The sequence below is a fragment of the Diaphorina citri genome, unplaced genomic scaffold, assembly GCF_000475195.1.
Source record: "Diaphorina citri unplaced genomic scaffold, Diaci psyllid genome assembly version 1.1 scaffold6292, whole genome shotgun sequence".
Classification (NCBI taxonomy): Eukaryota; Metazoa; Arthropoda; class Insecta; order Hemiptera; family Psyllidae; genus Diaphorina; species Diaphorina citri.
In genome coordinates, this window is record NW_007383668.1 from 1 (window position 1) to 5049 (window position 5049).

The following is a 5049-nucleotide window of genomic DNA, read 5'->3' on the forward strand; positions in this document are numbered from 1 at the left end:
AAGGTTTGATAGAAGAAACTGTAACTGCCAGGGTCTTAACGTCCAGGAAAATGAAGAGAGAAGGAAGGCAGGATTGGAAAAAGACAGCCGTTCCTAAAACAAACCTTATCTGTTTAGGATAAAATCCACCCCGGGCGGGAACCAAACCCTCGATATAGCGCTTACAAGGCAGATGCCCTCCAAGCTAACTAGACTGATTCGTTGGGAACTAGTTTAATTATCGTGCTATTACCGCTGGCTATTATGCAAAACCCAATGTTGTTTTTGTACGAGACACAAAAACACACAAAGTACACACTACCCACACAAAGTCGTATTTGTAACAGGGTAGTTCTCATAGTGCATTCTGAACTCTTTTATTACTCTCTCTTGTGCCCGGGGCTATACATTAAGGTTAAAAGAAAATGTACCTTTTTAAGGAAGAAATAATAAAATGAAAAAAAAAAAAAAAAAAAAAAAAAAAAAAAAAAGGGAACATTTCAAAAAAAAAAAAAAAAAAAAAAAAAAAAAAAAAAAAAAAAAAAAAATGGACCGATTGCAATACTTTCATTACTAGTAATACTGTAGTAATAGAAAGTAATAAAAAAAAAATAAATAAATAAAAATAAAAAACGTATTAAGCAATCTCATTGCTTAAACTTCGTATACAAAAAGTCCACGTTGAGGGTTAAGTGTTGGGGCAACCAGCTCTAAAGGTTGAGTTAAGCTTCTACGAATCTACGGATTAAGCAATCTTAGTGGATAGGTAGTTCAATTTGAAGAAGTTTAATCAATCAGATTGCCCCAATGGGATTAAATTGAATGTCCAAAAGTGTCTATAGTTCTTCTTCACAAAATGAAGCCCTGATTTTCAAAGCTGAAATTCAACTTCTTAAAATCAAAGTTTGACTGTATGCATATACCTACCTACCTACCTACCTATGGTATGCCCAAACTGGTCTAAAGTTACCGAACACAAATTCCAAAATCTGAATGTTTATAGTCCAAGTCCATTTATTGTGTTATCCTCGGGCGTTTCAAGTTAACATATTACTGAAATCTGTTTATGGACTTGGACCTACATACGATCTTTTACACAATCCTGGTTGGCTTAGGTCAAAAATTTGAGTTCCAAACTTTTACGACGAAACAAGAAATTAAAAGTTTAAAGTCCAAAAACTGGATTCGTGTCCAGAGGATGTTAGTTGATGTTGATACACATTGGTTATGTGGTTACGAAATCCTTATTACTATCGAACGTTCGCACAATATGTACATTTGTACATTGTACAATGTACATGTTAAGGATCTTGTTATTTGCTTGTATTATATTCAACGCTTAAAGGAAGAATAAAGAAGAAACCGCATTGAGCTCATTTGCTGAAGTCAATGGATTGTAAACAATTTCCTCTTCGGAGTCGGTGCTGCCACCAGCAACTCCACGTCAGTGACTCCACTTTCCGTATCTCCGACTCCACTTTTATCTCTTTGTTTTGACTTCAAAAATTATAATGCGCAGGTGCGGGAAATACATGATCGAAGATTCAATAAAACTGTTCTTAATGATTTACCCTCAATTCGGCGACAAGCTACACGCCTCCTCACGTCCTCTCACGTCGTGAGTAGGGCCGGAAAGTGCCAACAACACGCTCTTGTTCAGATGGTCACCCATACAACGTTGCTTAACTTCAGTGCTCCCTTGTGAACTGGTACATAAGGTGCATTCAACGTGCTGTCGCCGACGCCGCTGGCGGAACGTCCTTCTTACATTCGGACAAATCGCTCCGCAAATTCGGGACGTCATGGTGTTGTGCTTACTTACTTTCCGTGTTCGGTTGAAATTTTCCCTCAAGGTTAAGGTTGCCTTGCATCTCAGCCACTTTGGGCTTTTTCTATGCAATCCGGTTGAAATGGTTAAAAAAGTCCTATTAGCTGACAAGGTGTTTCCACGTTTCCAGCTGACGACTGACTTTCACGATATCGGTGGAGGCTACTCTTATGTGTACGCCTTGGTGTTTTAAAGGCCAGCCACTCACTATCAGGTAGACCTGACGGTACACCTGATCTGGTCCGTCTGTCAAGTCTACCTGAAATCTGAAGAGCACACACACACACTATCAGGTAGATCTGACAGGTACAGGTACAGGTCCGCCTGATAGTGAGTGGCTGGCCAAAAGCTCAAATAAATTGAATCGTCTCCAACCTGTCCGTCCATTCTCGCCTGACGTTCGCCGTCACTGTTTGGCCTGAGACTCCTGCGTTGTTCCCCCCTCATTCCGAGTTGGAACATTCTCAACTTGTGCTTCAGTTCAGTTTCGTGCGGACTTCGCGAGAGTAAACATCGGGGCGTGAGAAACACGTTTGTGTAAGTTGTGGTTTAGTTTTTATGCCGATGTTTTTTCACTGAGGAACGTTTTTTTGTGTCCACGTCTCTCCCGAGTCCAAAGTTCGTAACTATCGTGCGGACTTCGCGAGAGTAAACATCGGGGCGTGAGAAACACGTTTGTGTTGTGGTTTAGTTTTTATGCCGATGTTTTTTCACTGAGGAACGTTTTTTTGTGTCCACGTCTCTCCCGAGTCCAAAGTTCGTAAATATTCCGATCGTTTCGCCATAACGTATAGGTTTCGCTGTTTAACACCTAGGTATAAACATACAAAACATGTTTAGATTTCTTTCATATATTTGGGTTTAAAATAGCCTGTTTTGTTTGGAGTTTAAACGTTCACAGCAGCTTGGAATTGAAGCTACCTGTTTATGATGCGGAATCATTCCCACAATTGTTATTATTTGAAAGATAAAACAATTACCTTGATAATAGTACGCTTTAGTTTGAGTATTTAACGAAATTAACGTAGGAATAAATCCAACACCTAACTGTTACCTTGCTCTAAAAACCAAACATCTCAGCTACGCCAGCTGTACATAAAATCCCGCATTTGAAACAAATAGTAGCCAATTTTTCATTTGAAAACTATACCTCCTGTCTTAAGAATTTCACCACGTAAAGTTCGCCCGAAATCTTGTCCTGATTTTCCCGGCACTTTCCTGGGATGCATTCATCCTTGAAACGTGTAGACCAGTTCAGGTCACTATCATCCTGTTCTTTGGTTTTAGATGATCTGCTGGGATAGGAACTACAAGTCCAACCTCACCCAACCTTTGACTATAGTTCTCCCCAGTAGAGCCTCATCACTATTTGTTATTGTTTACCATATTGTTTCCTTATCTTTCTACTCACATACTCGTTAGCGAGTTCCTCATATGCACTCACATCTGTAATAGGTACATATTGAAGAATTTCATAACCGGCCCTGGATTGGAAGGTAACCAGGCAAGTTAATACTTCGAGCATTTTCTTCGAGCTTAGAGTATCTGTTACATATACATCTGGTTGTTCTTCAATCATTTTCTTTTAGCTTACAGTATTATATCTAAGTGTTGCATAGACATCTGGTCCTAAGCTGACAGTCTAATAAGGTATAAGGTACTACTTACGTGACACAAAGGAATTATGGTAACTGTATTAACATAATCGTCACTTTAATCTGCATACGTTTTTCATTGCGTGGGATAGAGAATCTATTCTCATCTTAGGAGGATGCCTGTTTTACCTGCCTTGGTAGTGTTAATGGTGAAAAAGGTCGCCTTGTTATCTGCAAGGCCGGCCGAGGTATGGAATTTTATGCTCAACATTTTTTGAAAATTTGACCACAATAGTAGCTTACTGCTGTAGTAAAGGTCTCTTTAGACCAGTTCTAAACACCAAACTGATAAGCGCTGTTATCATTTCTTACTTAGTAACAGTAGACGACTAAAACAGTAACGGGACACACTAAACCAGGTTCAGCTACCTTGAATCTGGGGATTGTGGGGGCGTTGTTAAGTATTCAACTATTCACACATCACATCTGAACAATAACAAACTATGAATTGCATTGTTCATTATCTACGTTACGTTACCAACGAGAAAGTTTTAATTGTGCCAGAACAGAATTAGCATAACTTACGTGTTAAACTGACAGTCTGAACTTGGATGGGAATTCAATTTCTCATGTAAGTTCTATTGTGAGCAATTGAGCATAAACTCCTTTTTACTATGAAATTGATTTGCGAATATGACTGGAATACAATTAATGCGATGAGAAATAATGAAACACTGCAGGTGTACCAGCAAAGATTTACCTTGAAATCATCAATTTAATGAACCTATGTGCAAACGAAAACTGAAGCAGTGTCGATCATAGATCCACCTTTGGAAAATAGACCAAAGATTCTGACTTTCAGTGAGAAATCTCTTGCCTCAGCAACTGCACTGGGATTGTTCAGTTCACAAAGTTACAATCAATAAGTTATTACTTGGCAAACCAAATCACAAAACCAAAATGTAATGACAATTCTTAAGAGGTGGTATAAAAACACTATTAAAATATACAAAACCACAAAACCAAAACCACAACAACCGCAAGCCTAAAAATCCGGGATTCCAACCGGTCTAAACCGGATTTCGATAGTAAAGGACGAACCAATGTATGGTCGGTACTAAAATAAAACAAAGACCTGCTCAACCGAAACCAAGAAGAAATCTTACCAGAAAATGTGTATACCAGACAGTCTTATAACTGAACTTAAACAAAGACTTCACAAAGTATCACACTTCGGGACGATACCAGAAATATTGAGGAAAATTCAAAATGAAAATCAAAAAAGATTCTCCGATCCAAAGGAAAGATACGCTTTTCATGTAAAATGTGTAGAACTTCTCTGATGTTATACTCATATGCCTACTTCAGCTATAACAGTAAACAGATGTTTTATCTTCAAACAACCGCAGCGAATAAAAAGTATTTCAGGCAACCACGCAGAGAACTCCTTTCATCTTTCATTAAAACCTGAGCACTCTTACCGTTCTCTTTAACCACAGAATACTGAATTCTGTGGTACGGCCCGTACGGCTATGTTTTCAAGTTTAACTCGCATTCGCCTACAAAAAATTCAGTCTAAACCTGTAAAACTAAAACCAACTTGGTCAAACACGTGACCGTGTGACCCCATATGTAATGAGATTGTAG

General features: G+C 38.7%; 1 long non-coding RNA gene across 1 annotated transcript; it reads left to right on the forward strand.

Moving 5' to 3' along the window:
• The first annotated feature begins 2442 nt into the window (after positions 1-2442).
• Positions 2443-4836, forward strand: LOC113472577. The gene is made up of 2 exons (XR_003394827.1): positions 2443-2622; positions 3397-4836. It is a non-coding gene; the product is annotated as an uncharacterized LOC113472577 (long non-coding RNA).
• The last annotated feature ends 213 nt before the right edge of the window (positions 4837-5049 follow it).